Genomic DNA, 25,463 nt, shown 5'->3' with positions numbered 1-25,463 from the left:
CTCCTTTATACATAAAGCAACAACCGAACAAAATACACGGTCAAACGATAAAAGGTGGAGGGGTATCCCTCTTACAAAGCCGATTCTAAAATATCCGGATCACATAGGACGCACACGCCTATAAAACCGAAAGATCACATAGAGAGATGAAAACACGCCACACTATGCCATAGTACACCTATGCTCCACGACAACGTCCTCAAGAAGGAGAACGACGCCGCTATGGAGTCCGGAACGGACAAGGGTTTCACCCAGAGCCCAGACACGAAAAGGAGCATCACGACAAGGTCTTTAAGAAGAAAGGGAGCTCGCAAACGTCGCCGTCATTAGCAACAAAGCGCTGGGTTTTCACTAAGTCGCTCCTCAGTGTCGATAGGCCATTCGGGCAAGCGCAACGAGCACATATCCCCAGCTCCAGATCAGGGCGCCACAACAACTGGAGCGCCCGGGCCACCCACCGCTAACACTCTCTCGCCGTCCACACGACCAAGAGACATAGCCACCACTGCCGTCATGGAGCCCGCCAGAGAACTCATCATGCGGACCACCTTCCAGGGCCACTGCCTTGTCCTCCAAGCGTCGAGACAACACCAACCGTCAGCTTCACAATGCCCAAACTATGGCAGGTAAAGCCCGACATCAGTCACCAGGTCACGGTCGGCACCACCACAGTAGGGGCGCCCACGCCTATAGTTCCCTCCAGTCCCGATGGACCGAGGGGGACATAGCCTAGTGACTGCCAACGACCATCATTGAGAAAGCTCACACGACGCCAAACCACAACCTGAGGCACCGATCCGACATTTGGCACACCATTGTCCCGTCCACCACATCCACGGACCGACACCACCGCCAACAAGAAGAGAACGTAAACAAGTGACGAATTACCAGATTTACGCCGGTATTACAAGCTATTCATCACTCAGGGTGCAGAATAGTTTATTCTTCACCCGAGATAATATTACGATCAATTTACAAAAAAAATACTTTTCAAATACAAACAGTTACATTTATATTGATGCACAACGTAAAATTTGACAAAAGAAAAACAAAAACATATGTCACAAGACCAGAAACAATTGAATTTCTTGTATTTTTTGCACTATTTTTGTATGTTCGTAATTCAACGTGACGTAAAATATTTTTACGTTGATTATATTTTTTTACGGTCTCTTCTTACATATAAAATAAGACAAATTTTACGAAACGTAAAATTATGGTGCATTGGTATTAAAAATAGAGGGGGGTGAAGAATAAGTATTTCTCACCCAGGGTGACGAATAACGCGACCCTAATTACCAGGGGTGAAGAATAAGTATTTCTCTTATATATATAATACATCCTACCATCCAGGGGTAGCTACCCCACATGTTTCATATATTATCGTGCGGTAGTTTATTTCAGAAATAAAGAATTGCCAATGTTCTTTCTCTTTCTCGCGGCAGCATTGTCAGCAAAAGAATATACACTACTATATTCAGCGTCGTTCCAAGCGGGACCTTTTGGCTCACCTGCCACCCTCGTGTCAACTCGGTCGCAAGCTCGTGCCAAAAGCATGCAGGAAACCAACCGCAGTCGTTCGCTCGCGCGTCACACGCGCACGGAACACCCGACCTGCGCGACCGTGTGCGCCTGCACTACGTCCGCACCCCAGAAAATACCGCACCGTCCGTCGCTCTCGGCGACCGTGGATCGATCCATGCCGACCGTCGCCAATAGGGCTTCAGGAACTCGTGTCGCGCTCGACAGGGACTTCACAAGAAATGTCGTTTCGCTTGTCAGTTGTCGCTGGAGAAACGCGTGCGTGCACGACCTTGATCGACGGACATGCCGTCGCCGTCGCCGTCGCCGTGTGGCTACGTCGCCTTGCAGGCCAAGGAACAAGACGGACCACGTACGTACGTACTGCCCAGATGATGAAATGTCGAGCAGGACGGTCATCGTCCACCTGCCGCCATGCACTGCACCACGCCAGCACTCACGCACGCACGCATCGCAGGCCGGAGAAAATCGATCCGTCGATCGCCCTCCGCGATTCTAGGGTCTGGATGCATGCTGGAGCTAGTCAATATGATGAGTTCAGAAAGTTCCTGTGGTTAGACCGCCTTGGAGGCCAAGAAGGAGCACACTGCACACAGCACAGACGAAATGTCAAGGAGTGGTTTGCTAACTGTTCTTTTTAAACGAAGGAGTATAGTAGCGCCCGGTTTGAATTGATAAAGCCAAAAGATCATACCACGACAAAAGCAACAATAACAAACATACTATGGTTCACCTAAAAAAACATAGTATATGGTTACATGTTGGACTCGACAGGGAGCAGCCAAATAAAAGGACTATGACATGACATGAAACCAACTAAACTGGGCCCTCCGATCGATTAGGAGGTCCGTCTGTCGTCGCCGTGGACCGCCTTGATCTTACTATAAGCACCCCTATGGCCTTCTCCGAGTTCTTCCTCTTTTCACAGGACTTCACTGCTGAAAAAGAGGATATGTCATTTAAAAATGTAGTCGGGATGGCGGTTAGGGGTGGTTGCCCTCCATGGCTAGTTTGTTATGACACCTCCAAAGCGTCAAACTAAGAGCAAGTCTAGTAGAACCCTCAAATTCTTAAAAATAATCGTTTTTTTACAGTTTTAGTCGACAAAACAACGTAGACTAGAACCCTTAAACCCTTAAATCCGTAAAAAAAAAGTAAAGGTCCAACCCGCAAACCCTTTCCCAGCCTGTAGAAGTGAGGGTTGGGAGGGAAAACTGCCCCCAACCCACTCTCAACTTTCCACCTCGCGCGGGAGGCAGTTGGTTCCCCGCGCGCAAAAGGAAGTTGCCTCGGCCGCCGTCGCCATGGCCTCCATCTCCGCCGCCGCCAAGGCCACCTCCGCCGCCTTCGCCCACAAGGTCCCCTCCCCTTCCCTCTCCCTGCCGCAGAAGGAGCCCGCTGCGGCAGCGCCACAGCAGCAGCAGCGCGCGCGGTCCTGGCTGTATTCAGATTTTTGCGGGTTGGCTTTGAGGGTTCTAGTCTTTGCTCCTGTTTTTCAACCCTTAAAAGTGTCAAAAATGGGCAATTCTCAACCCTTAAAACTGATTTTAGATTTAAGGGTTTGAGGGTTCTACTAGAGATGCTCTAAGGCCGTGAAGGCCCTCCAAGCAAGCCTACGTTGTTGCATGTGAATGCCCGAAAGAAGTGAGATCATGTATGGGAAAAGAACAAGGGTCACAATAGGACCCAATACTTTCCTGGGCACAGCTCCAAAGGAAATTGGCCTGCGGGCAAAGAAAAACAATGTGCGCCCCATGCGGGAAGAAAGGGCTAAACACCTTACACAACTGCCAAGTGATCAGGAAATCTATCATAGCACCTCCATAAGAGTCGGGCGTTGGAGATGGCCTAAGTGTCTAATGTGAAATCAAAATTTGGATGTTTGGATACACAACACGTGTTATAACACCAAATTTCGAAGTAACAAATTCACATAAATAATGATGTGAAAATATGTAGAACAAATCAGAAAAGCGGCAACAAGCTAGGAACTACCATAAAATTTACTGGTTCAAAACCCGGGTGTTAACATTCAATTATATAGAGACAAATCAGACGCCATCCATCCCTCGACGAACAATTCCCCACGCCCTAACCTTAAAATTTAAACCTAATCAGTTCGCAATCTTACCTAGTCGGGAAGAAGGCAAGAGGGGAGGAGTAGCTCGCCTGCTGCTCGGGGTGCCAGCCACCGGCCTCCGCTCGCCACCGCCAACCGGCAGCGCGCCTCATCCGCAAGGCCGCAACTGTGAGAAACGAAGAAACGGGGAGGTGGAGCAATTGACCATATTGAATTCCTCTATTGTTTCCGTCAAGTTGACTGGGTTGGGCTGCGAGCCCGTGGCTGCAGCCTGCAGGTTGCTCAAGGAGGCCCAAGACAATTTTGCCTGGACAAGCGCCAATAAGGGTTGTCTCAAAACAAATCACGAGTCAGCCTGGACGAGAACCAGGACGGCGCGACTACAACCACGAGTCTGCCTGGACGGCGCGAGCAAACTTTTTGGCCCGCTCGTGGCCCGTTCAAGACCGGACCGTACGGTCTAGACCCGACAACAAAACAGCCCGGTCCGGGCCCAGGAATCCAGACCGAAAATAGTTCGGTCCGGTCCGGTCTTTAACCGGGCCGAACGAGCGGACCGAAGCCCAACAAGGTCGATCTGCTCGCTAACACCACATAGTCTCCCCTCGCTCGGTTCCTCTTCTGCTCCTCGCTCGACTAGTCCTCTCCCTCGCGACGGCGCCGGCGGCCACTCCCCTCACCGACGCACGACGGCGTCGGCGACATCTCGTCCGAGCTGGTTCCCTGGTTCATCGTTGAGCGCCACGAAGGGCAGCCTGAGATAACCTGCGTAGTTCATATCCCCCACCGCCTGCCCGCCTTCCTTCTCCCCGATGCCGGATGTCCTTAACGCCCGTCGTGGCCCGTGGCGCTGCGCCCGTCACGCGTGCCTCGCGCGACACTGGGAGGAGGGGATCGAGCACTAGTCTCCCCTCCCTTGCTGACTCTGAACATGAACTCTGAACCTGATCCTGGACTCTGAACCTGAACTCTGAACCTGCAAAATCGAGCACTAGTCTCTCTCAGCTATCATTCAGTGCATAAATTGCCAATTTACAGCTCTACTTGTTCTAAAATGTTGACATGTCAACATATGCCTAAACAGCAGCTAACTAGGACCTAAATTGCAGCTAAATAGGAGCTAAACAGCTGCTAAAAGGAGTGTTGTAATCGGTCTTTACGGTCCTAAGAAGACTGACCGAGCCGGCTGACATTCGAGCCGGTCCTGAAAATACAGACCGCTGGACAGCTCGGTCCGGTCCGATCCGGACCGCCGGCGGCCGGTCCAAACGCCGGCTTGGACCGGGCCCGAACCGGACCATGTCCAGGCTGAACCATGAGTAGCAAATTCTAGATGGATGGGTAAATTGTTATCATCAGTAGGGAAGGGTGTTCTAATTAAATCTGTTGCTCAGGCAACTCACGTATATTTGATGGCATGCTTTAAAACTACCAAGATGGCTTTCTGAACATTTAAAACTACCAAGAAAGTTTGATGGGATGCAAAGAAGGACGGAGAAAACCAGCATAGCTCCTGGGAAGTCCTGACAAAGCCCAAATATTTGGATGGGTTAGGATTCAAGTGTTAGATTGATCTCTCGTTCAATGAGCCCAACGGCCCATTGGAACCTTGACCAACTCCCTGATCGGGGGCATCCAGCCCAAGCAAGGCTGGTAGGCCCCTATCGCGCAGTGCTATATAGAGGAGGTGGGGACCATGACACAAGTCACGAGGTTCGCCACCGCCACTGGTTCCTCACTTATAACCCTAATCCAATCTAGAGGGTAGCACTGAAGCGATGGAAAGTCCACCGCCGCCGCTACCACCTCTCTCTCTCCTTCCCACCGTCGTCACCACCTCACGATGGTCACCGGAGGGAGCTCATCGAGTACACTACAAGGTAATAATCTACCACTCTCACCGAACACATCTAGCCTTGACGATCCACGAGATCTATCAATGGTATCAGAGCCACGAGGCTTTAGATGCGTTTTCGGTTGAAAGACACAAGTAAAAAAATTCCCCTCCCCGATATGAACCCTAGAAGAGGGCAAGAACAAGATGAAAAGCAAAAGAACAAGTAAAAGTCCACCGGATTCCTATCCGGCAAAGATCGTCGCCTCGGCCGCGCCCGTTCCCCTCGATCCCCACACGCATCGGCAAGCCGAGGTGTGGGGAAGAAGAACTCACCTCTTCGGAGGCAAAGACAAATCGGATTGATCCGACAAAGAAAACAAAGGGAAAAAATGCAAACAAAAAAATGCATATGGATCCCTACGGGGGCAAAGAGCACCACCACCGATCCATTCGACGGCGGCGCGCTCACCGCAAGGGGAACGCTCGACCGACGAAGGGTTCGGCAGGGGTGCACCACCTCCGCCCATCTAGGTGTCGTCGGGCGCTGCAAGGGAAAAGGCAAAGGCGCCACGGCGCTGACAGACTAGAAGGGGCAAAGGCATCACCACCGGGGGCGCTTGACAGCGGCGCGTTCACCAATCGGTGCTCGCGCGCGCCGGCAAGAGGGTCGGGGATGGTGCCTGATACGTCTCAAACGTATCTATAATTTTTGATGGTTTCACGATGTTATCTTGTCATCTTTGGATGTTTTATGTACCTTTTATATCTTTTTTGGGACTAACTTATTAATTCAGTGCCAAGTGCCAGTTCCTGCTTTTTCTGTGTTTTTGGCTCTTTTCAGATCTGATTTTGGAACGGAGTCCAAACGGAATAAAATCCCCGAAATGATTTTTTCCCGAACGAAAGAAGATCAGGGGGCCTGTGGGCCAAGCCAAGAGGGCTACAGGGAGCCCACAAGCCCCCACTCCGCCACCACGGGGGCGGCGGTGGGCAGGCTTGTGGCCTCCCTGGCGCCACCCGACCTAGATCTTGCGCCTATATATTCCCTCAAAATCAGAAAAAAAATCAAGGGGGCCACGAAAATACTTTTCCGGCGCCGCAAGCTTCCGTTTCCGCGAGATCTCATCTGGAGACCCTTCCCGGCGCCTTGTCGGAGGGTGAAAAGACCTCGATGACGCCTAGAGGGGGGGTGAATAGGCTATTTAAAAAACTTCTCCGGATTTGGCTTAAACCTAATGCGGAAATAAACTAAGAGGTTACTTGTCAAGCACAAATCCTAAATGCACTAGGCACTGCAACGTGTATCAACAACACGATCTACCAAGATGGACACAATATAGTTACTAACAAGCACAAGTAAGTTACACAAACTTACTTGAGCTATATCACATGACAAGTAGGTGAACGACACAAGATACTAGATCACACTAGCACATGATATATCAAAAGCTGCAAGTGTGAACGTGTGGATATAGAAGGTATGCTTGAATGATTAATCTTGTACAGGAAATAGCCAACACAATATAATGAGCACAAACAATATGCAATGTATGTATGCTCAAGTAACACAAGTAAACCACAAGTAAGGAGTTAGGTTAAGGATAACCAAGGTCACTGAGACAAAGATATATCCCGATGTTCACTTCCTTGGAGGGAAGCTAGTCACTGTTAGAGAGGTGGATGTTACCACGAAGGCACACCAACGCCACGAAGGCTCACCCTATTCTCCCTTAGAGATAACACCACGAAGGCGTTTCTCAACCACTAGTGGTAAGCCTTTGAGGTGGCTTCCAAACCCTCACAAACTTTTCCGGGAGGTAATCACACGGATTGATTCCTCTCGGAAGAACTCCTACCGCCTAGGAGTCTTCAACCTCCAAGAGTAACAAGATCACGGGGAATGCTCAAATCTCAAATAGCTTGGGTTGAGAGAAGGAGAGGGAGACGATCTATATTTTGATTGGAACAACTCTCAAAGGGGCTCACAAATGCTCTTGGGATCTAACATTTGGTGTGAGAAAATGTGTGTGAGGTAGGAATGAGTTCTTATGAGGATAAGGCTGTGTTGGGGCGCCCTCTCACGAAGTGGGAGGGGGCTATTTATAGTGGGGAGAGAAAAACAGCCGTTGGGGACACTTTAAGTCACACAGGGGTCGGACATCCGGCAGATCACAGATGTCCGGGCGTCCACAAGGGGTCGGACGTCCGACAGGGGTCGGACGTCCGAGAGCTGTAAATAAATCTGGAACCACTGTGGAGTCGAACAGGGACCGGACGTCCGGAGAAGGCCGGAAGTCCCAGTTATTCAACTCAAACTTCTCTGGTGCAAGATTCCGGATTTCCGAAAGGGATGGACCTCCGGCCCTCAGACGTCCGGAGGGAGCCGGAAGTCCGAGTTATATGGCTCAAGTTTCTCTGGTGCAAAGCTCCGGATTTCCAAAGCTGGTCGGACGTCCGGCCCTCGGACGTCCGGAGGGAGCCGGAAGTCCGAGTTATATGGCACAAGTTTCTCTGGTGCATAGTTCCGGATTTCCGAAGCTGGTCGGACATCCGGGCCTCGGACGTCCGGAGGAGGCCGGATGTCCGGACCTCGGACGTCCGGAGGAGGCCGGATGTCCGAGGCACTGGTCCTGTTTTCTGATAACATCAGAGCAGTGGAGATGTGGTAAGAGCAGAATAGTGGATATCTAGTTTGAGCAAGTTCATCACAAAACCTGTGATCCCCTCTTAATAGTGCGGGATCCCTAAAGACTCAAGAATTATAAAAGGGGTACCGATGATCCATACTTGAGTGTATACTTTTATTCGTTGATCATCACTCCGCACCACTAACGTCAAAGGAACTGATACCTTTGAGTTAGCCCTTTCACTTGAGCTTCATGTTGTTGTTCCTTCTTGGCTCAAGTTGAAAGCAAGACATGATGAAGTCTTCAAGCAGCTCTCCCATTCACAATGTGGAAAGCCTAGCTTATGTATTCATCTTCATTTGTGCACCATGTGAACATCCACAAGAATCAAGCATGTAGTGCTCAGGAATGCTTATCTTGATCTTGTCCTTGTTAGCACATGAGCTTGTCCTTATCAACACATGATCATTAACAATAGTTTCAATGATATATTCGTGCTGGTCCACTTGAACTTTCACACCACAATCTTGATGACGATCACCACTTGACGTCATCCTTCATGGGTTGTATGAGATCTTCATTTTGACGCAAGCCCATGGAAGCACACCTAACCCCCACATAGGACTCTCACAAATACCATGGGTTAGTACACAAACATGTAATGGACAATGCTTACCATACCATGGGATCACTTGATCCCTCTCGGTACATCTTATACGCTTTGTGTGTTGATCATCTTGATTTACTCTTTGTCTGAGATCTTGATCAACCTAGTGTCTCTATGACCATTCTTTGGATAATACCTTGAATACCATCTTGGTCATCATATAAACTCCTTGAACCCAACAGATGGACTTCAAGAAGTGCCTATGGACAAATCCTATAAATATAACTTAAGGCAACCATTAGCCCATAGGAATTGTCATGAATTACCAAAACCACATATGGAGATATATGCTCTAACAATCTCCCCCATTTTGGTAATTGAAGACAACCACTTCAAGAGAGTTTATATAAGGAAATAAGCATAACCAAGCGCACACATACAAGGTAATAATGCGTGCGTGCAAGATGTAAATGCTTATGCAATAAAAGCAAAACCCTCTAAACATATCCAAAGTAAACTCTCTAAACTTCTCCCCCATTGGCATCGATTGCCAAAATGGACGAAAGGTTTAGAAAGCCAATATAGTAGGTGGTCCTCGAAAAAGTGTGTACTTCTCAGCAAATGAGTGCAGAGAAATACACAAATACAATGATAAGTAGTTGGAGGAAAACAAACTATACTGAGGACCCAAAGATTGCAAATAAAAGGATCGTATGCCACAAAGACATACAAAAATAGAGGCAAGCAATCAAAAGATTCCAGATGGAACAAACAATCATATGGTCCTTCGAACCACACGAACAAAATATATTATGATAAAGGCAACAGAGTGTTTTATCAAAAACTAGAGAAGCTCCCCATGATTTGTGCACAAATACGAGATTTTTGTATTTGATACAGGTGCACAAAATAGGATCGTTGCTCCCCCAAAATGAATAAAAACACACAACGAGTGCAAGAAGATAGATGAGACAATAAGCATATCAATTGCACAAAACAAATGGTTGAGCAACATGTAAAAGAAGCAACTTAAGAATAGGCTCAACCAAAGTAATGTGTGTGAGTCATGGCAAAGCACTTGAGAAGACTAAGATAAGGATGAGCATTACTCATCAACATAGTCTTGATGAAATGAGATACAAAGTGCAAGACATATCATTCCCACACACACATACTAGAAAATGGGTTCACAAGCTTACTAATAAACAAAATAAGAACCAACGCTTGTGACAACCCATTGTGAAGATAGGAAGTAAGAACCTTGTCAAGAGGAGGGATACTAATTGAAATGGCAAAACCCTCATCAAGACAAGCATGAGGAAAAATAATCTTCACGGCCAAACAGTGCATCAAGATGTAGGAAAATAAGATACGCACTCAAAACAAATCCTTTCACGAAGCCACCAAAAACTGAAAAAGGAAATGCAACAATGGACGTGAAAGAAAAGAGGATATCAATTAGAGATGTAACTTCTCTCATGTGTAAAAGATTCTAAGTAGAAGACAAGCATGATGATATATATCCACAAAGAAGGATGTACACACGAAATGGTTACAAGAAGGAACAAACTAGATATCCAAAAGGAAGTCATAAATATGATCAATGAGATCTTTTGCTTGGAAGCATAGCACATGGCCTAATATTTTCTTATTGTACAATATGAACTTCCAACATACGAACATCAAAGACATCCCAACTAGTAGTAAGACATCATCGTTCGAATGCTTTGAGAAAGCAAACAAGTACTACAAGAACGAATCAAGAGATTCATGCCATGATGCAACCTGGAAAAGAAAAGACATGTTGGGGCCTTTGCAAGAAAAGAATGCATGAAGTGGATACTTGTTACCGAGACAACATTGGATTGATGTAGTAGATAGTTGTTCTTTGATCATCCTAAATTGGCTCCAATAATCACATGGTCTCAACACCTTCCTCATAGGTGAGCCGAGCATCCAATGCATCTCCAGTTGTTCCTGGAACAGCAAAACAAACAAAATCGTGCCCAAACTCATTGGGACCAAAGAGTTAGAAAACCAGCAATACATAGGACAAACTCCACATACATATGTGTATATAGATATGAATTTGAATTTCATGCACGCTTTAGTCAATTTATGACAAGGTGGAGTTTCCCGTATATATTGGGTCAAAGAAGGAAAGCAAGCAAAAGAAGTTGTATATAGTAGATATGCATGCTCAAGACTCTCAAGAATCAACTCAACACAAAGTTGATAAGTCACCAAAAGAGAAGGTATCAAGTGATAATAAGATCCTAAGCAAAAAGGAACTATCACTTGAAGGATATCAATTAAAAGATACCTCAAGGAATGAGATATCCATTGACACATGCCAAATAAAAGGAAACAAGAAACCAATTGAAGGAAAACAAACACGAGGTATCTAATTTCCAAAAGAGAGCTAGGTTCCAACAAACCAAGCCCTCGATAAATTTTCATGATGGCACAAAGCATCATAAAGAGCAAGACTTGCCTCCCATCAACACACACTTGATGGGGATCAAAAGATTTTATGATGGGTGAATAAAGAGAGTGTTCTAAAGAAAATAGGATGGCTCCCCCAAGGGACGTGCTTTATATAGAATTTGCATTTAAATACAAAATGCACACGATGGGATCATCACGTTCTCTATATCTATAAAAACACTAGACATGTTAAAATAGATCCATAAGAGGCAAGGAAGACAAACGAAACACAAAATCCAATGTAAAGACGATTAGCAATTCCTATCACATGATGGAAATACCAATTGTCAAGGACAAGAAGTATTTTGGAAGTGATAGCCATTGGTAGATCGCAAATATATCCAAGATCATCGTTACCCATAAAACGCAAGCAAATGACACTTGTAGAGCTAACATGCCACCTAGGAACAAGATAATTTACAATATCAACACTAAGTGGCAACACCTCAAATGTACACATTTTCTAGGTTTGTAATATGCACATAGCATATTACTCCCCCATAATGTGATAAACCAACAATATTAACAAGTGGCAAATTAAAACCAACAAGAGATAATTAATGGACCATATAGAATTTGAATTTCTCATGAGTAAGACATACCACATAGAAACTAGATAATCTTGAAATATCAAAACCAAGTGGTATTCCCCATGTATACACATTTATAGGATTGTGAGGTGTGCAAAGCACATTACTCCCCCACAATGGGATAATCCATTAATCTCTCACAAGAGCCAACAAAAATACAAACAAGATGCAAAAAAGGCTCAATACAAGACTCACATGTACATGATATGCGAACCAACATACACATACTCGATTACTCAAGATAAGCAAGTTGGGAGCACAACATATACAAACGCATGCAAGGTACAAAACCACAACATGCAAAGGGGCAAGCACCTAACAATGTAAACAATTTAAGTATAAGTTTCCGTAAGGAGGCACATTGGATATAAGATAGAAACTGAATAATCCAAATGACTTGGCTTGAGATAATATGAATGATGAAGACCCCTTAATTCTTCATTATGTATCCAAGTCCCTAATGTCCTCCATAGTCACCTATTGATCAAGTTTGAGCTTGTTGGTCCCCAACTACGTTGGGTCCTAAGAGGTTAATCACAATAGGCTTGGCAACCCAAATGGTTCTTTTCTTGACACCATTTTGAGTACCAACAAACTTGGCAAACACGTTGCCAACCTTATCCTTCCCAAGGGAATAGAGATATCATCAATAGTGATTGGGTTGGATAAGTTACCTCTTGTGCAAGACGAAGCGACGTGACCCTTCTAACGACATAAGTAGCAACATCTACCCTTGGCTTTCTTCTCAGTTGATTTCTCACCTCGGGGAGTGTTGTCTTGGGTCTTATTGGGAAGAGGCCTTCCTTCAACTTGTAGCTGAATATGTGATTGAGTTTGTGGCCGCTTCCCTTGTTGCTTGTGACTTTGAGACTTCTTCTTCAGAGGGCAAGATCTAACATGGTGCCCTTTAACTTTGCACTTGAAGAAAATGATTTTGGCCGAATTATTGACTTGTTCTAGGCCCCTCTTGTTCTTGTTTGAGTTTACTCCAACATCATTTTTGTCATTCGAAGATGTTTGGTCACACAGGACGTTGTTGAGTGTGGAAATCCCTTCATGACACTGTTCCAAGTCTTTCTTCAAAGAAGTCACTTGGGCCTTGAGCTCTTCCATTTCCTCTGCAGTGTTAGTATCAATGCATGTACTAGAGGAAGTGTAAGCTTCAATGTTAGAGCAACAAGGCAAGGAAAGTAATTCATCATACGAGGTAGCAACATTATGAGTAGACGAATTACGAGGACTAGCACATGGAAATATAGTACTTTGACTAGAAGTAGTGCCATTGTCCACATGAGGCTCACTTGATGTTACCTTGGTGATGATAGCCTCATGAGCTAACTTTTGCACATTATGGGATGTTAGAAGATCGGCATGAGATCTTGTGAGCATTACATGGTTTTCTTCCAACTTCCCATAATTGCTAGTTAGTAAATCAAGTTGAGCACGTAGCTCAACATTCTCCTTCAATGTTGATACTTCAAAAGAGATAGGGTTAGAAGTACAAGTATCATCAACAATATGAGAGGAGTAAGTAGCGATTAGAGACTTCTCATGAGTAGATTGAAGCTCCTCATAGATCTTAGAGGTTTTGACGAGCTCTCCCTTGACATTCTTGCATTCAAGGAGAAGGACCTCAAAATCCCTTTTAAGTTTATCATGAGCAACTTCAATCTCTCCTTTTGAAGATCTTAAGTCTCTACATGCTTGATGACTCTTCTCAAGTTCATGTTCAAGTTGTTCACTTTTAGCTTGTTCATGATTAAGTGAATCATTACAATTTTCAAAGTAAGCAAGAACATCTTGAAACCTTTGAAGAGCGTTATTTTTAGCTTTATGAAGAATTTTACTGATCACATAGATATTTTCAGTCAAGTCATCATCATCATCCTCATCGCAAATATCATCGTTATTACACAGGGAAGATGATACCTCATTATTACCTCTTGCCATGAGGCACATGTGAACTGGAGGAGTTGATGATGATTCTTTTGGTGAATCAGATTCTTCATTAGTCAAAAGTACTTCATATTTCTGGATTTCCCCTAAATGATTAGTCATAGAACAACTAGGGAGAAACAAGATATTTTGATCAAGAGGACACGGGAGAGCAGGCATATCACCACAGACATTTGTCGAGGGATCTTTAGGTGAAATGCATGACCTATCAGCACAATAATTTACACTATGTGTGGTGCTAGATATGCTCATGTCCACACAGGCTATGACATTTTCATCAATATATATTTCTTCACTCACCATGTCATTACCTTGTGAGATTGAAGATGCTGAGGTGTGCAAGCAATCGGATATGGAAGTAGTGGTGGACTCTTTATGATCGAAAAGAGTGAAGAGCTCATGCACCAACTCCTTCATCATAATATCGTCTTCATCAAGATTGGACCCACCATATATATCTTCAAGTTTAGTCCAAACTTCATGAGCTAACTTGCAAGTCGAGATAGACTTAAACACTTCAGGACTTATGGTTCGATGAATGACAAGAAAAGCCTCACAATCAAGATACATTTCATTAGTACATGAAGATGCATCATCCTTTTTGTCGGCAATCCCTACAAGAACAATTCGTAAAGTATTTGGGCCCATGGACCGAAAGTGATGAAGCATACGAATTCTCCATAGGGTATAATTTGTGCCATCAAAGTCAAAGGTGTCATTTTGCACTAATCCAATAGTCTACATCGATGCTCTCTAGGTCGTGAAACCTAATTAAAGAGAGACCTAGCTCTGATACCAATTGAAAAGACCTCGATGACGCCTAGAGGGGGGGGGTGAATAGGCTATTTAAAAAACTTCTTCGGATTTGGCTTAAACCTAATGCGGAAATAAACTAAGAGGATACTTGTCAAGCACAAATCCTAAATACACTATGCACTGCAACGTGTATCAACAACACGATCTACCAAGATGGACACAATATAGTTACTAACAAGCACAAGTAAGTTACACAAACTTACTTGAGCTATATCACACGACAAGTAGGTGAACGACACAAGATACTAGATCACACTAGCACACGATATATCAAAAGCTACAAGTGTGAACGTGTGGATATAGAAGGTATGCTTGAATGATTAATCTTGTACAGGAAATAGCCAACACAATATAATGAGCACAAACAATATGCAATGTATGTATGCTCAAGTAACACAAGTAAACCACAAGTAAGGAGTTAGGGTTAAGGATAACCAAGGTCACTGAGACGAAGATGTATCCCGATGTTCACTTCCTTGGAGGGAAGCTAGTAATCGTTAGAGAGGTGGATGTTACCACGAAGGCACACCAACGCCACGAAGGCTCACCCTATTCTCCCTTTGAGATAACACCACGAAGGCGTTTCTCAACCACTAGTGGTAAGCCTTTGAGGTGGCTTCCAAACCCTCACAAACTTTTCCGGGGGGTAATCACACGGATTGATTCCTCTCCGAAGAACTCCTACCGCCTAGGAGTCTCCAACCTCCAAGAGTAACAAGATCACGGGGAATGCTCAAAACTTGATCAAATCTCAAATAGCTTGGGTTGAGAGAAGGAGAGGGAGACGATTTATCTTTTGATTGGAACAACTCTCAAAGGGGCTCACAAATGCTCTTGGGATCTAAGATTTGGTGTGAGCAAATGTGTGTGAGGTAGGAATGAGTTCTTATGAGGATAAGGCTGTGTTGGGGCGCCCTCTCACGAAGTGGGAGGGGGTATTTATAGTGGGGAGAGAAAAACAGTCGTTGGGGACACTTTAAGTCACACAGGGATCGGACATCCGGCAGTTCACGGATGTCCGGGCGTCCACAAGGGGTTGGACGTCCGACAGGGGTCGGACGTCCGAGGGTTGTAAATATATCTGGAACCACTGTGGAGTTGAACAGGGACCGGACGTCCGGAAAAGGCCGGAAGTCCGAGTTATTCGACTCAAACTTCTCTGGTGCAAGATTCCGGATTTCCGAAAGGGGACGGACGTCCGACCCTCGAACGTCCGGAGGGAGCCGGATGTCTGAGTTATATGGCTCAAGTTTCTCTGGTGCAAAGCTCCGGATTTCCGAAGCTGGTCGGACGTCCGGAGGGAGCCGGAAGTCCGAGTTATATGGCTCAAGTTTCTCTGGTGCAAAGCTCCGGATTTCCGAAGCTGGTCGGACGTCCGGAGGGAGCCGGAAGTCCGAGTTATATGGCTCAAGTTTCTCTGGTGCATAATTCCGGATTTCCGAAGCTGGTCGGACGTTCGGGCCTCGGACGTCCGGAGGAGGCCGGATGTCCGAGGCACTGGTCCTCTTTTCTGATAACAGCAGAGCAGTGGAGATGTGGTAAGAGCAGAACATTGGATATCTAGTTTGAGCAAGTTCATCACAAAACCTGTGATCCCCTCTTAATAGTGCGGGATCCCTAAAGACTCAAGAATTATAAAAGGGGTACCGATGATCCATACTTGAGTGTATACTTTTATTCGCTGATCATCATTCTGCACCACTAACGTCAAAGGAACTGATACCTTTGAGTTAGCCCTTTCACTTGAGCTTCATGTTGTTGTTCCTTCTTGGCTCAAGTTGAAAGCAAGACATGATGAAGTCTTCAAGCAGCTCTCCCATACACAATGTGGAAAGCCTAGCTTATGTATTCATCTTCATTTGTCCACCATGTGAACATCCACAAGAATCAAGCATGTAGTGCTCAGGAATGCTTATCTTGATCTTGTCCTTGTTAGCACATGAGCTTGTCCTTATCAACACATGATCATTAACAATAGTTTCAATAATATATTCGTGCTGATCCACTTGAACTTTCACACCACAATCTTGATGACGATCACCACTTGACGTCATCCTTCATGGGTTGTACGAGATCTTCCTTTTGACGCAAGCCCATGGAAGCACACCTAACCCCCACATAGGACTCTCAGAAAGACCTTGGGTTAGTACACAAACACGTAATGGACAATTCTTACCATACCATGGGATCACTTGATCCCTCTCGGTACATCTTATACGCTTTGTGTGTTGATCATCTTGATTTACTCTTTGTCTAAGATCTTGATCAACCTAGTGTCTCTATGACCATTCTTTGGATAATACCTTGAATACCATCTTGGTCATCATATAAACTCCTTGAACCCAACAGATGGACTTCAAGAAGTGCCTATGGACAAATCCTATAAATATAACTTAAGGCAACCATTAGCCCATAGGAATTGTCATCAATTACCAAAACCACATATGGAGATATATGCTCTAACAGAGGGGACTTTGGAGTTGGAGGGCTTCATCATCATCATCATCGCCCCTCCAATAACTCGTGAGTAGTTCACTTCAGACCTACGTGTCCGTAGTTAGTAGCTAGATGGTTTCTTCTCTCTCTTGGATCTTCAATACAAAGTTCTCCATGATCTTCATGGAGATCTATCCGATGTAATCTTCTTTGGCCGTGTGTTTGTCGGGATCCGATGAATTGTGGATTTGTGATCAGATTATCTATGATATATATTTGAGTCTTTGCTGATTTATTTTATGCATGATTTGATATCCTTGTAAGTCTCTCCGAGTCTTGGGTTTTGTTTGGCCAACTAGATCTATGATTCTTGCAATGGAGAAGTGCTTGGTTTTGGGTTCTTACCGTGTGGTGACCTTTCCCAGTGACAGTAGGGGCAGCAAGGTACACATCGTGTAGTTGCCATAAAGGGTAACAAGGTGGGCTCTGTCGTAGATATGAGATTGTCCATCTACATCATGTCAGCTTGCTTAAGGCGTTACTCTGTTTTTTTGGACTTAATACACTAGATGCATGTTGGATAGCGGTCGACGTGTGAAGTAATAGTAGTAGATGCAAAAAGTATCGGTCTACTTATTTTGGACGTGATGCCTATAGATATAATCATTACCATAGATATCGTCACGACTTTGCGCGGTTCTATCAATTGCTCGACAGTAATTTGTTCACCCACCGTCTACTTGCTTTCATGAGAATTTTGTGACATTCCACTATCAGCCTGCAGGTTGCTGAAGGAGGCCCAAGACAATTTTTGCCCAGGTAAGCACCGATAAGGATTGTCTAAAAAAAACAATAAAGGCATCTCCAATAGTTTGTTGGTCAGCTTGTTCGTAAAATATATCATGTCATTAACCAACAGCTTAACATACAACTACTCTAATAGATTGTATCTATAGGATGTGAGATAATAAATAAGGTGTTCTCTCATTTTACATTGAAGCTTGTGCAAGAGTGTTGGTTAATTAACATACAACCTTGTTCTTTTTCCTTATTTATTGCATGATACGCCATAAAAAATCTTATGTATAAAAATGTACCAACAACTATCTTACATCCATTGGAGATGCCCTAAGATGACAGGTTAGAGCGACTACAACCACGAGTAGCAAATTCCGGATGGATGGGTAAATTGTTATCATCAGGAGGGAAGGGTGTTCTAATTAAAACGGTTGCTCAGGCAACTCACGTATATTTGATGGCATGCTTTAAAACTACCAAGAGGGCTTTCTGAACATTTAAAACTACCAAGAAAGTTTGATGAGATGCAAAGAAGGACAGAGAAAACCAGCATAGCTCCTGGGAAGTACTGACAAAGCCCAAATATTTGGATGGGTTAGGATTCAAGGACTTGGAACTATTCAATATTGCCCTGTTAACAAGACTGTCATGCCAAATAATTTGGGATCCTACATCCCTGAGTGCGAGAATTTTAAAATCAGTATACTTTCGTGATGGAACTATATATTCTTTTTGACCGAAGTCGACAGGCTCTGTCATTGCATTATAGGAGTGGGAAAAGAACTGTACAATTCAGAGTTTACAGAGGAGCTTAGGGAGGGAGAAAAAGAAAAAAAGAGACGCCTAGGCCACTGAAGCAACGGAAGGCTGATCAGTGGCCAGAACTACAGACTACTCTCTGAATGCCTCCCTGAGGAGGCTAACATCATCAATCACCAGCTGGAACACTTGATGCGGCAGGAGCAGTTTGTTTTGGAACACCCTCCTGTTTCTTTCATTACAGAGATGCCATGCCACGTATACAGTAAAAGAAATCTGCTCCTTTCTAATTTCTTTTGGTGCGATCAGGTGCAACTTGCGCCACCAGCATTTGACTGAATTGGAGGACAGGGCCACGTCCATCATCTGGGGGTGGATAGAGCCAGTCTTGCTCCAGATCTCCTTGGAGTAGGGGCATCCCAGCAGGATGTGCATCGCGGTCTCAGGGGCCTGATCACAGAAGGAGCAGGTCGGGTTGCAAGGCCATCCTCTGGTGGCTAACCTGTCGGCAGTCCAGTTACGGTTTTGGAGCAGTAACCAGAGGTAGAATTTTATCTTGTTTTCAGCCTTCACTTTCCAAGTTTGCTCCAGGTGAGGTTGCTTTATTCTTCCCAATAATTGGGCTTCATAAGCATCTCTAGCTGTGTATTTACCTTTGTTAAAAAGCCACTTAATGCTATCATCGCCATTAGAGAGTTGCACTTCTTGGATCTTCTCCCACAGGGAACTATATATTCTAAGTGCACAACTAGGCACTAGACCTTACCAGGTTTGACCCGTGATCTTGGAGGGGAGGGATTTTCTGAAGCAGGGCATTATTCGAAGGATAGGAAGTGGGCAGTAAGCTAATATATGATCAGGCAACAGGATCCCGAAAGAATCTTCTTTGCGCCCAATTCTATCTCTGGTTGATAATCCACCAGGAGCTTTTCACCAGGATGGTTGTGACTCTCCGGTCAACTTGGTACGCGCGGTGACAAGCAGTATATGTGACGATCTTCCAAGGCCCTCGACAAACAGATGCTTTTATATACTCTTACCTGCAAGAGTTGATGGCAGCTGAAGCGTCGGACATACATCCAAGTGCCAAAGCAAGACAACCAACAAATAACACTGTGCGTCGGGTTCCTGGCAGTAGTAAATTCAACACGGATGGTGCAGTTGCGAGCGACGGTAGTCAGGGAGCAGCTGCGGTGATCTGCAGGAATCAGGGCGGAGTCTATTTGGGCTCATCGGTTGTTGTATTTCATGTGAAGGATTCAACGCTTTTGGATGCTTTTGAAGTGCAGGAAGCACTTGCCCTAGCTGAAGATCTTGACCTTCACCACCTTTACGTCGTGTCGGACTGTCTAGGAGTGATCAATGATATGCATCGGAGCACCGGTGGCCATCACAGAGTCATTGTCAAGGAGATTGCTAGCCCCTAAAAGAATTTCTTTCTTGAACTTCTATTCATGAACCGAGACATTTCAATTTTGATGCTCATAATCTTGCCAAATATTCATGTAACTTAGGATTAGGCTGCCATTTATGGTCGGGTATCCCACATGACCAAAATCTTGTACCCTTGAACTTATATCAAATTTAATAAAGTGGGGCGACATTTCTCCAAAAAAACAAGTAAAAAATTCCACCCTCAAATGTTTGTGGACACGCTAGGACGCATCAGCGGACATTGACCGCACGTCACACTAAATATCTCTTCCAGAACCAGACACATCAAATTGGATCCTCAAATCCATATTTTTCTCATGCAAGGAATGTACGTAGCTAAACACATGTCATCTAACTGCCAAAATTAGACATGCTCTACTAACTACGAACGAAGCGACGATGGAAGAAGTTCATCCACTAGCGCCTTTGCCCGTATCATGGCTCTTCACGTCATCCATGTTGTAGTAGCGGTCGAAGACGCGGGACGAACTGAAGCGGTTCTGCTCACTGCCGGAGCTGTCCGATCCGTCGTCGTCCTCTTTCTTGTCCGCCGCTTCTCCGTTATGTGGGCATGGGCCGCTTTCTAAAACCCCACTTCGGAGGTTGCGGTTACCGCATCCGCCGTGTGGGCTGCCTTTGCCTACATCCCTTGAAGTTGCTCTCATAACCTCGTGCGGCGGGCTTGCCGCGCCACCTTTTCGGATTGACGGTGATCCATGGAGCTCATATGGCCTATGCTTCGTTGTCCGACACCGCAGGGAAGATGTTCCACCTAAATGGCTCCAGCGGCACTACAGAGTTGCACCATGTGGTGGTCACGCTTCCTACGAGGCCGCAGCCACACACCGAGACCCATCAGTATGGGATCTGAGTACCATTTTGGCACCGTATGCCCACCATCTTGCGGAAGACCAGGGGCGGGGGTGGGCGGGGCACTCCTCTGGGAGCATGGAAGAGCAGCGTGGCCGACCAAATGCTCTACGGGGCTGCATAGGATCAGCTCCGAGTCCTCAGACCGTACATCTCGAAGTCAAATCCAGTGGACGCCATGGAGGAGGACGCCGGAGCTTGCCAAGGATCTTGGTATTTTGGGAGTGGAGCGAAATGTGGGGTACAATGGTTCAGATTGGGCCAAATCTGACGTGAAGGGTGCGCCCAGACGTCTCCATATCCGCCTCACATATGGGCTGGACATGGGTGTGCCTGTTAGTATAGGCATTTCGGCCAAATATGAGGAGTCAGGTTGGACGGCATTTTTTTGTCGAGACACAGACCGAGCAGCCCGCCCAGGTGTATGACATGGATATGGTGGGTCCGATTTTAGATGCTCTTCTCATTGTGACATGCCCATGGTTACTATGGTGGAGCCAGCGAGCCCGGGCAAGCCCAGGGTCACCGGACGCTGATCGTCTCGTTTGAACAACGACCAATATGGATATTGTCCTGTGCTTGTCTCCTCCTCTGGCACTGGTTCTAAGCACCGGCAACCTCGTCATCCGCTCGCTAAACAACACCATATTATGGCACAACTTGGAGCACCACACCGACACGTTCCTTCCTGGCATGAATTTCCGGATGAAGTACATGAAAAATGGAACCAACGACCGCCTGGTATCCATGGAAAGGTCCTAGTGATCCTTTGCCGAGGCGCTTTTCCTATGGTGGTGACACGAGCACATTCCCTCAAATATTCTTATGTGACCACGAGCGTCCGGTGTCTCGTACCACTCCACGTCAGTGTTTTTCTTTTCTCGGTCATGATTTCTGGAAACCGATCGAAAACTGGCCTTCCGTTACACAGCAAAAAATTCAAATATCACCAGAAAATTTTGAATTATTTGAATTTATACGGCTAACATATGTCAAATAACACCTGCATGCCTTTCCATACAAAAGGAGGTTCGTAGTAGGATGTTTTGTGTCGCTTGCCTAGCTACGGGGTCAAAGAAGCGAATCCTAGTTTTGCCAACTGCAATAACTTTTAAAAGTTTTTTCAAATTTGAAAAAAATAATGCAGCCCCGGAACCAACGAGCTTCCATTCGGTAGAGAAGACGGTCTGGCCACTTGAACAGGTTCAACGCTGTGTCAAAAGCAGGCGTAAACATTTTATAGTGGTGCATAAAATTTTCGAATTAAAAATTCGTTTGAAAATTTCGGACGAAAAAATTCTGAAAACTCCGAGATTTTTCGAAATCCGGTTTTTCTGGTCCCTACAGAAAAAAGTCAGAATCGAGAACAAAATACTTGCTCCATCAGAATCGGAGTCGAGAAAAAAAACCGGACGGGAAACTTAGTGAAGAGCAAGCTTCAATACCAGCAGACGAATGGCAGTGCGGATGTTATCTTCTACTTGGTGATCGTGGATGGCGATGAGGAGATCTATACTACCTACAGCCTTTCTGATGGTGCTCCACACATTAGGTACGTGCTGACCTACTTTGGCGAGTCCCAAACACACACGTTGGAGGTGTGTGCAACAGAATGCAACCGCAATTGCTTTTTTTTTAGAGGAACCAGCAGGAGCTCTGCCTTTCCATATAAAAGAAGAAAAATTGGTCAGTTAATAAGGATCACAATTGCTCTTGTGTTGCATACTCACATGCCAACCTAAGCGGCAGCGGGTCCAAAAGAAACATGACGAAGTGCTTGGTGTGGTGTGGAGATTTGGTTAACACACGGGGCAAATTCATGATGAGCTAGGCAGTGACAGGCTCTATTTCCGACTTGCAGGAGTGAATGCAACATCTGGTGCCAAACCCCTCCCGTTCTGGAAAGCTAATTAATTCTCTTACACTAGAAACTTTTCAATGTTGCTTTTATATGATTCATGTCCATACAGGCAAAAGAAGAAAAGAGTAATACAGTGAAAATTGTGCTACCAGTTTTAGGAAGCAGTCTTATAGTACTCATATGCATTTCGTTGGCATGGTTCAAATTCAAAGGTACACTCAATGTTTTTCCACTACAAGGGTAGTCCAGATTTTCTTCCCTATGTTTGTCGTTTAGAATTGTAATGTACCTTTGGTGTACAAATATTGACACCCACATAAAACTAAGATTTAAAAAGTATTCTTAGCACCAACTTTGGTACATCACACCCACATGCTAGAGAAACCATACTCAACATGGACATGCTTCGGAAAACAAGTATGCATGATGGGTGGCCACACTATTATGGTCTAAAAAATTGGTGTTTTTAACTAGGGAGAAATTATGTTTCTTCTAGCAAGTGCACTTTATCTTATATGTCAAGCGCTGGCCATATTGTCAACTTCATAGTTTTCCACAATGAGAGATGTAGACCATGTATTATTTTCCCTAAATTTTCTGAGTTCATAGCAGAGATAGTAGAAGTGCATATGTGATTTTAGCGGTAAAACAACCTACTTTTTCTACGTCTATCATAAACATTTTAGAGAAGAAATGGTTATAACATTGTGAGTGCAGGCAAGAATTTTCTATAAAAAAAATGCAGGCAAGAACATAAATGGGAGAAAACACAAGAATGCATCGTTGGATCCATTGAGTACCTCATATGAACTTGGTGAAGTACACCCTGTACATAATCATGAATTCTCGTTTGTAACACTTGAGGAAATTGCACTAGCAACACACAATTTCTCTGAAACATGTGTGATAGGATAAGAAGGCTTCGGCAAAGTTTTCAAGATAACACATTTTCTATTATCAATCGTTCATTCTATAATCAACAGAATCGAGAGCTTAATGCAACGGACAAATAGGTTTTACCTCTAATGCCCTAGGGATTTTTAGGTGGTCAAGAAGTTTTCTTCAAGAGGGTAAGTAGGGATTCTGAACTGGAAACAAAGGAGTTTTAGAATAAAGTAATTATGATTGCCAAATTCTAGCATCGAAACTTGGTTCAACTTCTCGGGTGTTCTGTGGAGGGAGATGGAAAACTTCGAATTTACGAGTATCTACCTAACGAGAGCTTAGATGCCACACTTTTCAGTATATATTATAAAAACATACCATAATTTTCTAAAAATACTCAAAAAATCATGCTCACATTTCTTGCTGTATGCACATGATTCAAGAAAAATGTTGCTATAGACTGTGAAAGGCGGTTCAATATAATCAAAGGAGTTGCAAGGGACTTCTTTACCTACACCAAGATTCACGATTAACCATAATTCACAAAGATCTTAAAGTTGGAAATCTTTTGCTTGATGCATGCAGACATGAAACCCAAGATAGCAGATATTTTTATGGCAAGGATCTTTGGAGATAACCAACAAAATGCAAATCACAAAAAAGGGTTTTCCCCGCTTTGCATTACAAAGCAACCAACACCGATACAACCAACGATAGGTATTGGGGCAAAAGCAGCAGAGTCACGCCTAAAAGAAACGATAGAGAAAATACAAAATAGACAAATAACGACAACGGCGAATCAACAAAAATAGAGAAGTCTCGCGGCCGCTGCGCCCACCGGCGATCTCCCACCATCCTAGACTCCGAGCCGCCGGTACCAATCAACACCTCCAAGAAGGAACGCGACAATGACGACGATGTTGCAAAGGGTTTCCCCCGATACGCGATGAGGAGATGGAAAGGGTAGCGCCCCAACGCTCTCCATGAAGGTCCGACGACACACTTAGGCGCCACAGCGTCGGTGTCGGCCAAGCCGACAGGGATTTCTCCCGATTCCAACCTTCACCTCGAGCGTGCCGAAGCCCATCACCATACCGATCACCACTCACCCCAACACCATCTACAAGCTTTCCATGCCCTCTCACTGAAGCTATTAATATGCGAGGCCTGAAGGAAAGAGACGCACCCATGCTGAAAAACAGGAGCAGCAGCATCGAAGACAAGCGGGAGGGGCCGACCTGCACCATGGAGAAAGTAGTCGACCGGAAGCAGCAGCAGAGGCCTACCAGTCTCGCGGGCCCGCAGGTCCGGCACGGCTGCGAAGGGGCCCGTGAAGCCTCCGCTGCCGCGATATAGCAGGCGTGCCATGGCTTCGCCGACCCACGTCCGAGTAGGAGCGCATCTCCATCCCACAGATAGCAGCAGCGTCGGAGGACCGAACTGGCCCACCTAAAACCCACATGAGGCCAGATCTGGGCAAAGGCATCTAAGACAAAGGCATCTAAGGCAGATAAGATCAAGCTCTGGATAGAACAACACATATAATTTAATTTGATGTTTCCTAGAACATGTCTTGGTTGAATAATTTCTTTACTTGTATGTTTGTAAATATTTTTTATTAATGTAAATACGGTGGAACAAATATTCTAATGTTTTGGTTAAAAAAATATGTGGAAGGAAGGGAAGACAGAGAAACCACCAAGCTCATCAATCATGGACGCTTGTTGGGCTTGTCAAGGCCGATGTGTCAATACCTGCTCTGAAGATGAGACGATGAAAGAGATGATGGCGGCCTCTGCAGTGTACGCATGCGATGACCACTGGGATTGCGCCGGACCCGTGTGTGCCCCAAACCCGGCTATGTGGTTTGGTTGGGGC

The 25,463-nt window shown here is 45.1% G+C and overlaps 1 pseudogene; it reads left to right on the top strand.

Annotated features, from left to right (window-relative positions):
* The first annotated feature begins 20,829 nt into the window (after positions 1 to 20,829).
* On the top strand, positions 20,830 to 24,941 carry LOC123397083 (annotated as a pseudogene).
* The last annotated feature ends 522 nt before the right edge of the window (positions 24,942 to 25,463 follow it).

Source organism: Hordeum vulgare, chromosome 5H, assembly GCF_904849725.1.
Source record: "Hordeum vulgare subsp. vulgare chromosome 5H, MorexV3_pseudomolecules_assembly, whole genome shotgun sequence".
Taxonomy (NCBI): Eukaryota; Viridiplantae; Streptophyta; class Magnoliopsida; order Poales; family Poaceae; genus Hordeum; species Hordeum vulgare.
This window is presented reverse-complemented; position numbering and strand designations above follow the sequence as displayed.